We start from the raw sequence: 12,978 nt of genomic DNA on the forward strand, positions 1-12,978 counted from the left end.
CACGCTCAGTTAATAAATTTGGTCTAAATATTAATCTAGAGGCAGTGTTACACGCTTTAGGAATTTGGGGAAGAGGATTTTAAAACCCAGAGTGTGTGTTTACAGATTATATTCCATTTCGCAACAGGTAGGACAGGCTGGTAAACAGCAACAAAAATGATGATTATCCTTGGCTGGCACCTCACAGAAACCATCCAGATTTACTTTGATTAAGTCCTTCATCCAGAAGTCAGGCACTGCAGTGCCAATACTGCATGTGGTACTTTCCACAAGGCAGGAAAATACAAATATAGAAATGCAATTGCAATTGAAATCAAGAAAAGGAAAAAAAGGAAAAAAAAGGGATTTTTGAAACACACCAAATGTAATCAGATACTATTGAAGTTCAATTATTCCTTGTTACATTTTTAAAAAATTGTTAATATACATTTGATTCTCCTAGAGAATATCACTCAATTAGAAAGCTCTCCAAATTTCAGAACCGATGCTTATGTGGAGTAAGTGAAAACGTTCAAAAATGTACTTGTCAGTTCCTGTTGCATAATAGGCCTTGTGGCAAAGGAAAGCAAGTTGCACATGCAGTGCCTGCAGTTCCAAATTACCACCATGAGTCACGGCTGGGGCTCGGCTGCAGGAGAAGCCCTGTGCCCTAACTCTGACTTCCAGAGTTAAATAGAGATTTCAACAGCCCTGGCACTGACAACAGCAGCAGAGACACCGAGAGAGCTCTTGAGAGAGGACAGAAAACATCCTCTCCTCCTTGCTACAACTTGACATTGCAATTCCAAGAAACAATGGGAAAGCAGAAGCAGCTCTTGAGTTGTTGGCTCCACACTCCAAAGCTGGGGCTGCAACACGGGGCTGTGCCAGGGGCACCTCTGAGACCTCCTGTCCTGTCCAAAAATGGTCCAAAGAGCTGCTCAGATAGCACCAGAGAGCAGATGGAGAACCGCTGCCATGAGGAAAGGCTGGGGGAGCTGGGATGGCTCAGCCTGAAGGAAAGGTGGCTCTGAGGAGACCCCAGAGCCCTGCCAGGGCCTGAAGGGGCTCCAACAGAGCTGGAGAGGGACTGGGGACAAGGGATGGAGGGATGGAGGGACGGGACACAGGGAATGGCTCCCACTGCCAGAGGGCAGGGATGGATGGGATATTGGGCAGGAATTGCTCCCTGGCAGGGTGGGCAGGCCCTGGCACAGGGTGCCCAGAGCAGCTGTGGCTGCCCCTGGATCCTGGCAGTGTCCAAGGCCAGGCTGGACAGGGCTTGGAGCAGCCTGGGACAGTGGAAGGTGTCCCTGCCAAGGGCAGGGGGTGACACTGGATGATCTTTAAGGTCCCTTCCAACCCAAACCCCTTCTGTGATTCTCTGATTAAAAGCCAAGACAGCAGTGATGAGTTCCGGGTCCATTCCACCACTACAGGATTTCAGGGATTTGCAGTCGCCAGTGCACAAACCTCAGTATCAGCAGCACAAACAACCTTTCCTTATTTCTTCCCATGCCCTCAAAGTCCTCTTCAGAAGCAGAGGACACTGAAGAGCATCACTGTTAGCCAGGGAAATATTAATACATAATCACTGTTAGATTGTACAACCTGACACCAACCTTTTCTCCTCCTCTAGACCCTAGAACCAGCTCTCCAATAACAACATTTATGAGAGTCCTTTAACAACTCCTGTAATGATTCACTTAAAAAAGATAATAAATCATTTTTTATTGCAGTTCCCTGCCTCTTTAGGAAGATACAACATCCTGACAAATAAAATGTACCTACTGAACAACAAGACCTTAGCTGTGACATTGTGAGCAGTGAAATAACACTTGGAGAATAGATGTATTCCAGAACCAAATATCCCCAGGGAGCTTGGATGTTAAAAGCAACAGCACTTGCAATTTTGGATATACACATCTGAAATGTCCTTCTAAGCTACACCACAAATTTCACAGGTGAGAAAAACAGGGAAAAGAAGCCCCCAAACCCTAAGTGCAAACCAGAAATGTGCTTCAGAGAGGAGAGATGCTGCAAACAGGGCTGCTTTCTCAGCAAGCAGCAGGACTTCCCCTCTTTGTGATTTACAGATACTTAAAAACAAGTAGGTTAATGAAGCAACAATACACTGACTGCAGAGTGCTGATTAATACAACCTTCCCAGCACTGTGATCCATGAGCCAATTCAGCACCAGGGCAATGTCCTAGCTGTTTGGCTGGGCTTATTAAGAAAAGAAAAAAAAAAAAAAAAAGAAAAAAAAAGGGGAAAAAAGGCTTTGAAGAAGCAACAATGGCATTTATTTGGTGTTAACTAAATAAAATAATTCCTAAAAAATAACTGCCTGCATCTCCACTGTATGGGGACTAAAACCCCACGGCTTACAGTACTCTACTTTCCACTCTGCATGTTGAGCTCAGCTTGCTCCACTATTTTCACTATTAGCTTTTTAATAGTTTAATTTAGAAAAAGTTTGGCCCAACCAAGCTGATGTGCAGTGAAACCATCAGGGCTTTAAATGTGCCTCTGGCACTCTGTGAGTCTCTGCCTCAGTTTCCTCTTCTCTAAGGAAAAGGCATCACCCCTGGGCTGGGGATTAACCACAAACACGTCTGGGAAGCCTCCTCAGCACTTAAGACGGAATTTCTCTGTCAGGAAGCAGAGGAACATCCCCTCCTCACCCAGAGGACCAGGAGCCCACATGCTACCAGCAGATGACAACAAACTCTCCAGCACCCTCCCACAGTGTCCTCACCAGAACCACCTGGAGATGGGCTTAAAAAAAAAAAAAAAACATAAGATGCAGAAGCATCTTCAAGCTCTTCAAGGGTTTTTTTAGGGTACAGTGATGACTTTGGGAGACTCTGGAGCATCACACAGCCAGGAGCAGTGCAGGGACTCGTCACCTCAGCTGCTGGCACGGGCTCAGAAGGGCCAAACTTATGCTACACACACAAACAATCCAAAAATCCCTTCCCAGAGCTGCAGAACACCTGAAGCTGTGCCTTCCCAGCCTAAATATGCTGCTGGAGGAGAGAAACCACCCAGCTCCTGCCATCACTCCAGACATCCCAAGCACTGTGGTCCTTCCAGTGAAGCACAAGATACTGCAGCAACATTTCCCATTTTTCTTTTTTTTCTCCCACAACAAAAAAGCACAGACTTGCACATTGGTATTTCTGTCTGTCATCTATAATGAAGATTTCCGGAGTCTCACCAAAAAAAAAAGGCACAGGATTGAAAGGGGAGCCTTGAGTGGGGTGAGACCATCGAGGTGGTTTTCTGAACCAGCCTTTCCCTCTCGGGTGAGGGCGTAGCCAAGCTCAGAAGTGATCTGCACTGCACGATGGCTGTTCAGCAGTCAATGATACACTACTGGAGGTCTCAACCCAGTTCTCAGTGAACAAATGGCTGTATAAAAATAGCCATTACCTAAGACGACCATTTTCATTCCAGGACAAAAGAACATCAGGCTGGAAATTGCAGAATTAATCCCTTGAGTCTGCAATCCACCACAACGTCTCGTGTTTAATTTGCAACAGGAAAAAAAAAATCACATTGTGGTGACCAAGAACAAAGGACACAAAATAAGAATTAATTTTAATATTAACTACCACTGAAACAATGGGCAAATTGCACCCTCCCCTAAAAGAAGGTTCCAGAGACAACTAAGAGATCCTTCCAGTGCTTGAAGGTGCTCCAGGAGAGCTACAGAGGGATGTGGGACAATGGATGGAGGGATGGGACAAGGGACAATGGCTTCCCACTGCCAGAGGGAAGGGATAGATGGGATATTGGGATAAAGTTCTTCCCTGTGAGGGTGGGGAGGCCTTGGCACAGGGAGCCCAAAAAAGCCCCATCCCTGAAAGTGTCCAAGGCAGGTGGGATAGGGCTTGGAGCAAGCAGCAAAGGCACACTGGTAGGAAACAATGGGCCACCTAAAATAAGAGTCCAGGTGTTCCCTTCCTCCCAGCCTGCTCCATATCCTTGTTCTTCACACTAAAATTTGCCAAATTTATGCCAACAGCAACCTGTCTGTTCAAATCCTGGGGAAGGGCTCCACTGGGACCGACATGTAAAGCTACAAATCAGCCTTCAGGAGAGCACCACAGGATGGAAGGGCCATTCAGACAAGCAGAGCATTTATTTGTTGTGACTAATTTGTTAAAAGGAGTAGCAGATTAGCACCAGGTTAGAACCAAACACAGCAGCTGGTTTGCAGTGACTAACCAGGGCAAGCAGGGATAACTGTTTAATGAAGCAACGGCGTCTGCCAGAGGAATTCTCCAAACACACCCAAAAGAGTGAAGGTGTAGAAGGCTGAGTTAGTGATGATCAGAATGACAGTCAGTTTTTTTCCTCATGGTTGCTGTGCTGAACCTCAGGAAAATGCTCCTGAGTGACGCCAGCAGCAAGCACTGCCCCCCACCATTCCCAGCTTCCCAGAGCTCTTGTGCCAGCCACGTCCACTCTCCTTTCTCACCAAATGTCCCTCCCTCCAGTGCCACCAACCCCAAAATCAAGCTGTTGCACATGAAGGATTAAAAGGACAAAAAATAAATATATATATATATATATATATATATAAGAATAATCATAGTAATAAAAACTCAGTGAACCCATTTTTTAGGGTTCACAGAGAACCTTTTAGGCACAGCCTGGATGTCAGGGTCACCCTGTGAATGCTGGTCTGCAGGTGGCAGCTGCATCCTGCCATCACTGGAGTGGATTAAAAACATCTGAGCACGCTCCTGTGCTCCCTGTGTATCACTGAGTATTCAGGGAAGAGCTGGCAAAGGTTATCCTGAAAAGTTTACCTCCGAATCAGAGCTGATAGGAAAGAAAAGCAAGCAGATGTTGGATGAGTAACTTGAACGTGCTCGAACCGGATTTCAGAGCAGTCCAAAAAAGAAAATGTCCCTGGGGGATTTCTCCGGACTTCATGTTTAGCATAGTGCATATTGATTAAAAGTAGTCACAGGTGCAGGTATGCAGTAACACAATATTGGGTTAACACATGGGCAGACTGGGACTGACAGCTCCAAACATCTCTGGGGTGCCCAGCCACGTCCCAGGGTAACAACACAGCTCTGGGCAGGGAGATCTGCCCTCAGCACAGCTTTCAGGAAGTCTTCAGGACAGAATATCAATGCAAACTCCTCTAAACCTGCTGCTTCTATCCTTTTTTCCTAGGTACAAGTCTGATGTGTCTCTTTCTCAGCTCCCAGAGGAAGCAGTGATTGGTTTGGTTCTCACTGTCCAGCTGGGGAGAATGGTTTGGAATGGAGACCACTTGCAACTTTCGATGTGCCAAAGAGTGGCTGCTGGAAGAAATGAGGAAGCAGACACAAACAGAGCAGCTGATGTGCATTTTGACTTGAAAATCCTGGTACATTTTGTGTTTAGCCCAGTTGCAGTTGAGCATCTGCTGCAGGAAGGGAGCAGGAGGAAGCCCTGAAGGCAGAGCCCACAAGGATGAGGCAGAAACACAGCGGGAGGTGAGCAATGCCACCTCAGACAGGGGGACACAGCCACACTGTTCTGAGGACATACCTTCCTCCTTCACTGCTGATCCCTCAGGAACTTCCAGCCAAGAATCTCAACACCCCCAGCCCCATGGCAGAGCCTCACAAAAGCTCACATTTCCACAGCTCCCCCTTGATTTATAAATCTGCCTCTTGCAAAGCCCCATTTCTGACACCGCAATTCCAATTTGCTATCACAGTCTTCAAACCTACAACTAAAAACTGTCATTTTCAACACTGCCCAAGTGGCAAACCACAAAGAAACACAAAAACCCAACCACAGAGGTCTTTAAAAAAATAAAAAATATTTAGAAACTCCACAAAGCCGTTCTGGCTGCTGCACAGCAATGGGAAAAGCACTCAGTAAATCACCCGCCTGACCGCTGGGCAGGAGCCAGCATTCCCTGAGAACCTGGCTGGCAGCAGCACTTCCACAGGTTCTCCACCACAGGCTGCCTGAATTTGCTTTTTAACTACCCAGAGATATGACATCAGCCTTTGCTGGCAAAACAGTCTCCAAAACACCCAACAAAAACAAGCCCAAGTAATGTTGAGCTGCAGCTGTGTGTGTGTGCCTGGAAAGGTGCAATTCAGCAGAGCCTGGGTTTGGACAGGGGAGCCCTCTACAAAGAGTGATGAGTGAAAAAGACCCAGGTCTATTTAGAAATGAGAAAGCATAGATAAAGCAGTAACAATTTAGGAAGATTGCTTTACCCCACTTCTTTTTTTTTCTCTCCTTCCACCCCATTCCTCTCCACCCATTTCATTCACGGACTGTCACTCAGTCCCACACAAGGGAGGGATCTCCACTGTGTCTTACAGAGTCTTGTAGGGCAGCAGAAGCTCAGCATTTGCCTACATGGCTTCAGGTATTCTTCTGGCACACCAAAACCAGAGTCCTGTACAAAACCAGCTGGTAAATACTCACAAGGAACAAAAAACCAATAGAAAACCAACAGAAAAGAGGCAGCCAACACTGCTCACGCACAACATAAACCTGATTTATATGGTGTATAAAACCAATCTAACAGCAAAGGGGGAAACAGGCCCTGTCTCCACATGATTTTGGGGGTGTTTGTAGCACCCACACACCATTTTCCAATTGCTATCTGCAAAGAGTGCACTCTGGAGAGAAACTGAGGCAGCAGGATCCAGATTTTTCATTTCCATCTGTGTTTAGCCTGTTTCTCCTCTCCTCTGTGACTCACCAGAAAAATGGAAGTAGAGGAAACTGCTCAGAGATTAAGCTGAAAAGCAAACACAGAGAAAAAAGGCATGACTTCACACTCCAGGGTCCGAGCAGTCTGGCGATGCTGCACACCAGCTGCTCCCAAAATTCATCCTGGTGGCATTCCCTACCCATCCTCAGTGAGCAAAACCACAGGGGACAGGGTGGGCTAAATGCTCTGCTTACAGAGGCCTCTGTGAGTCTCCTAATGCCACCCAGGATTTTTATATGGAGCCTCCAGGCACAAAATGTCCTGAGGACAAGTGGTCTCATCATTGGTTGAAAAAGGCAGGGAGGGTCAATCTCTGAAACATTAGGCTTGTGGCTACCTCTGTACTCAATTTCACTACTATTTCTCTTCTCTCCACAGTGAAATCCTGCTATTTACTCCCACCTACATACCATCAGGCAGATGGGAGACACTCAGCATAATTCTTCACTCTGATCCCTCCCCGTGTCCCTCCAAAACCTGATTTGGTTTCCTATGCAGCGAGACAAAAATCATATTAAACTGCAGGGGGGAAAAAAAAACCCCACAACCCAACCAGCTGTGCTACACACAGGATTTGCATCTGATCCCAAATTTCCTTCACAGCCTGTGCGTATGTTTTGCAGATTTTCACCATGGCAGGACTTTCATCCCCTCCCTCTGCACAGCCACTGCTTGTCTTGCAGGGTGAGATTGAAGCAGACAAGTGTGAAAGAATCATATAGGGCTCAACATCATTAGGCTCACCCTGAAAGCACAAGAGTTGACAGGTCTGGGGAAGAACTTCCGATTTCCCCCTGGGGCTCAGATTTGGGAGCTGGGAGGTTGGGGAGAGAAAGGAAGATCTTTGAAAAATAAAGCCAGGGAGGCTGGGTGTTTGTGGTCGTCTCTGCAATCTTGGGGGAGCTGTGAGGCTACCAGGATGTCAGAAATTATGAGGAATTAAATAGCTATGAAAAGCCTCGAGTTAAACCTAAACCCAAACTGCGAAAACACAATGAAAGTTCAGCCTGTTAGAAATAATGTGCTGGGCAAAACATTAACACATTTACACTTGAAAGTTGTGAAAGAGTCAGAATCACCCTCCTCAAAATGTATCAGTCAGACGAGATCTGATTTCAGGACAGAACATCCTGCACATACATAAAAGAAAGTACTTGAATAGGCGTCGTAACACAAACATCCATTTATTTTCTGCCAAATAAGATCAGCGTTCTCTCTCCACAAAATAATGTTCCCTGCAAAATCCTGGAGCTCAGCTTGCTCCTTTTTTTGTTGTTTTTTACAGAAAAAGAGCTCACCAAATCAAATGGCCACAAATATTTCAGTTATTAAAACAGGCTCAGTTGCACACTTCAGGGCGTTTGTCCTTAATTCAAACTGCTGGGTTTACACAAAATAAAACATAAAATAGCCTCATCTTAAAGGCTGGCAGATCAGCTCTGCCTGAAAAGTCAACCAGGCTTTCCACAACTGCATCAATGGCAAAGTTAAAAAAAAATCTGGGAAAAAGAAATCTGTCCATTGAAAAAATCCAGTGGTTTGAAACTTGGGGCTGTTATGCAATGGCTACCTCATCACCATTCCAGGTAATCCTCAGTGGCCTGTGGATGGATAACTGGCATCTCTGAATGGGAGCTGCAGCTTGAAACAATATTTGTGGGGGCTTGGTTTGGGGTGGTTTTAAATTTATTTTATATTTATGTGTGGAAATAAGTGTGAACTACTGAGGGTCAAGCCACCAGTGCTGATGGGAACCAAGATGAGGATCAAGCCTGATGGCATAAACCAGGCAGGCAGGTACCTTTTGTACTTCTCAAGGCCTTTGAGTCTGCCTTGTTCAGAAAACATCACAGCAGCTCCAACCAGACAGCACAGAGAGAAAAGGGCACCAACACAGCCAAAGTGGAAGGAGATAAACAAACCAACAGGATTTATCAGCAAGGCCACCCCAAAAGCAACCAACGTGCATCCCAACAGCTCAGAAACAAGGTGAGAGACAAAGAGCTAACTCAGGGAGTTGTGTAAAAAGTATCCTCACATTTTGGGGAGGCTACTTCATGACTTTTTAAATAAATACACCTGGCACACAGGTTGCAATGGGAATATATACTCATTAATTTCCAGACCAGTGTCAGCTTTCCAGGTACCAGCTTGTCCCACAACAATGGCTGTAACTGAATACAAACCCTCCAGGTCACTGTTCTGCCTGGGGTATTAAACAGCACTGAGAAATAAAAGGCAGAATGAATATTTCAAGGGGCTGCAGCACCAGAAGTAATGGATGGGGATGAGAACTGAGCAGCTCCTCAGCTGAGCTGTTCCATGGCACAAAGTGGGCTGGCTTTCAAAAGCCATGACCAGCCAAAATTTCCAGCAGCTAGCCACAATTCATGGCGCTCCCATTTATACCCTAGCCAGGTGAGATATTTCATCTGCTTTGTTTCCAGGCATTCAGCACTTCTGAAATCACTCTTCCCCATCACATGTGGGTGCACAAACACTGACTCTCCTACAAAATTTGATTTACTTTCCCCTGACTCAGCTGCAACAAGGGGGAAGTTCCTTCAGCTGTAATCCCACCATTCCTAAAGTTGTTGGGAGGGGCTGATTGAGGTCTCCTCTTTTTAATTTACTGATCTCTGATATCCCCCAAAACTGATTTAACAAGTCCTGCTTGTTAAAGTGAAAACCAGGCAGGCAGAAACTCTTCCTGCTATTCAGGTGCTTGCCAGAAAACTCAGCTGCAAAATATTTCTGTGCAGCACCGAAAGCCTCTCCTGAAACCTTTCATGTGTCTCTCTACACGTCAAGCTCCCTTTCTTCTTCCTTTTATCTTCATATTTAGATAATTCTCACTAAAAGCAAGGTGGTCGTTCTTGTGAAATTACCATAACATCTCTTGATGGACTTTTAAGATCTCTGCTGCTTGTTACACAGCGCTGCGATGTGTTTTGCCAAGAAGCGAGACATTGTTTATTCTTGTATTAGGGAGACAAAGTGTTTCCCACTTAAAGGGCTTCATCTCTCCTAAAAACACAGCAGAAAGAGTGGCAGAGCTGGAGGGAGGAGGCTCCCGATGGCACCGGAATTTCAATTCCATTGATTAGCCAGCATCGCTGGAGTAAGGAGATTTAATGCCGAGCCCGGTGTAAATTGGATTCCAATTGCTGTCCCTGTGTAAAAGGGGGTCTCACATAAAGGATTAAACGCAGGCCAAGGGTGCACAATGAACCCACTGGCTCATTCACAATCAGCTTTGTGTACTCATTAGAAAAGGGAGCTAATCACCCCAGTTTGTGCTGGTTTCAGAGCTGCCAGCACAAAAGGCTGTGACCTCCCACTGCGAGTCAAAGACAAAATATCCCACTTTCTCCCATGTACCAAAACCTCTCATTTTGTGCCTTCAAAATTCAACCTTCTGATGGACTCACAATAAAAATTAGCTATGGTCAGCAAGACTCAGCTACCCCTAAAATCCCAATTATGTTGCTTAATATAGGGGGTGAATTAGGAAAACTAAACATGTGTCCAGTAAGGAGTCTTCCAGTGACCTAGTTCTGTCCCAGTGTGTGGCTCGCTTGTAAATGTGATCGGAGCATGTGCAACTCAACAAAGCCCAGAGATTTCCTAAGCAATCTCACAGGTAATCAAAAATCACATTTCAAGCAGCACATGGAAGGGTATTCCCACACTTTTTTGGTACACAGGAGAGCACAGGAGTTAAACCAAAAGTCATAAGGAATTAGTAATAACCCTAAAATGGAAACTTTGCTGCGAGTGCAGTTTTGGAAGCAAGTGCTGGCCAAGGGGGTGTTTTGTTCCCCCACAGCCCCTTGGGTCCTACAAGCAGCTGCTTGAAACGAAAAAGCACTCCAAGGCTGGACAGCAGCCCTGCACACAGCCCTGTGTCAAATTCACCATCCAGAGGTCGGGGTGATGGGCACCTCCACACACCAATGGGTCCCTGGACCCTCTTCACATCTCCCTGGTGAAACAACAGCTCAGCCCCTCAAAAATGGGGTGACTCCCACACTGAAGTCGGGCCCCAGCCTTCCCTGGGGTGACAGCCCCATGCTCTACCTTGAGACCCCACCTTGCTGATGTTCCTGTCCACTGTGTGCTCTCCTCAGCACACTTTTGGCCACCACAGCTCTCCCAGAGCTGCAGCCGCTGCCCCCCTCCCGTCCAGCACCTCGGAACAGCTCCGTGCCACGGCTGTGAGATGTGGGACCAGCGCTGTGGCCGTGCATTGTGAGCACAACACAAAGGTCTGAGCACAGGTTTGCTCCTTTGGGAGATGGGTTAATTGCCCTGCTTCCTCCTGTTCCTCCTCCTGGCTGTTTGGCCAGGCTGTCTGGTGTCCCCCACGGCCCAGGACGTGTCCACAGACAGCAGTGAGGGTGTCACCAGCCAGCTCATGGAAATGCCATGGGCACTTCCAAAGCATCTCCATGGCTGGCAGAGGAGCTGGTCCGTGTGTCCTCTCACTGCACACCGTAACACAGACACCAACAAATGCCACAGGGACACTGCTGGCCACTTGTGATGCTGGAGTAACCCAGGAGGCAATCATCCCACACATATTCTCACAGAATCCACCCCAAATTGTGCACACTACATCATACATAGAGAGACCAAGACCCTCACAAGCAATAAACTCCACCCACTTCATATATTTTTCAGGGCAAAGTACATCATAGTAACAGTTAGGGGTCAAGGAAGGTTCAGATTGACCTTGCATGATGTTAAATTATCCTGTGCCTAGAATATAACCCTTGGTTTCCAATTTCTCTGTTACTACGGAAAGCCCCAGGCCACAGGAGAACTCCCAGCATCCATCTATTTTCAGATTAGGAAAACCACGTTTGAAATCCCAAGCAGTGGGAGGTAGGACCCAGTATCACAAATACTTTTACTGTGCACAGCTGTTTTCCCAAAAAAACAAGGGAATCAATTCCTGCTTCTCTTGCAAAGGAAAAGAACCCAACGCAGCCTCTACACCACAGCACTGCTGCAAGGAACAACCAGCGCCAGGCACACCACAGATCTGCCACACCAGCAAGGATACCAAAAGTGAATGGTTGATGCACTTATCCCTCTTTACACCCCTCCCAAGAAAGTGCAAAACCACAGGCAGGCACAGCCAGCAGCACCGTGCGTGCCCTCCCAGCAGGCTCCCAGCCCGGGCTGAGGGACACATCACTGGTGTCCCATGGAGAGGAAAGCAGGTCAAGGAAACTGAAGAAATGCAGAGAAAAGGTCAGAATGGTAATTTTCGTATTATTTATAGCACAACTATTTTATTTTTCCTTAATAGAGGATGTTTAATAGTTCGGAGGAAATCAGTCGACCTTTTAAAAGGAACAATTCTGAAGGAAGACAATCCAAAATTATGCTGAAGGACCACTCTTGTCAGTGGGGAACAATTTCTCTGTCCACAGGGACCTCTGTCAGGCAAATAAAATCTTCTGTCAGCAGCTGCACACAGAACCTCCAGTGCTGGAGGATAAAATCTGATTGTGTGCACATCTGAGGAGATGGTATCTATTCACTGCCTATTGGCACACAATGTGCTGGGTAAAAACAGTTTAAACTAAAATCTCATTCTCCTCTTTAGAAAAAGAAGGAAAGAAAAGCTGTAGGCCTATGGCAGCAACTGCAGTCCAGATGTCTCTCTCTGCTGATTTTTATGTAAGTATCAAGTGTTTTATTAAATTATAACCTATTGGCAATAAGAAGGCAGAATACTCTGGATAATTTTCAGTGTCACCAAATTGAACTATTTTTTAGCATATACGAGAAAAAGCCAAATCCAAATGACACACAGAAGTCACAGAGCATTAAAATTACCACCTGATATTTTAGGCTGAACAATCCCCCAACAGTTATCAAAAAACCCCACAGATTTTTGTTGTTATTGGAGTTGCATCATATGCACCAGTTTCAAGCCACTGTGTCATAATAATATTAGCAATAATATTCAGTGGTTTATTGTCCTGGGAAATCAGTGCTTAGCAGCTTGACATTTCACTAACACGACTGAAGCACTTGAAAAATTCCACCTCACATTTCTGCCACTCAACCAGCACCCTGCAACCAGCACATGAATCTCTGCGCTCCTCCATCAATATATTCACCAGATTCTCCCACCAAGATGATAATACTCAATCTGCACTTATTTTCCAGATGATCAACTGGACTTCTGCACGCCTTACAACCTGGCCTTTGGCATTCTCAGCAAGAGCAGCAT

The sequence above is a fragment of the Pyrgilauda ruficollis genome, unplaced genomic scaffold (genome assembly GCF_017590135.1).
Source record: "Pyrgilauda ruficollis isolate IOZ18807 unplaced genomic scaffold, ASM1759013v1 scaffold67, whole genome shotgun sequence".
Lineage (NCBI taxonomy): Eukaryota > Metazoa > Chordata > Aves > Passeriformes > Passeridae > Pyrgilauda > Pyrgilauda ruficollis.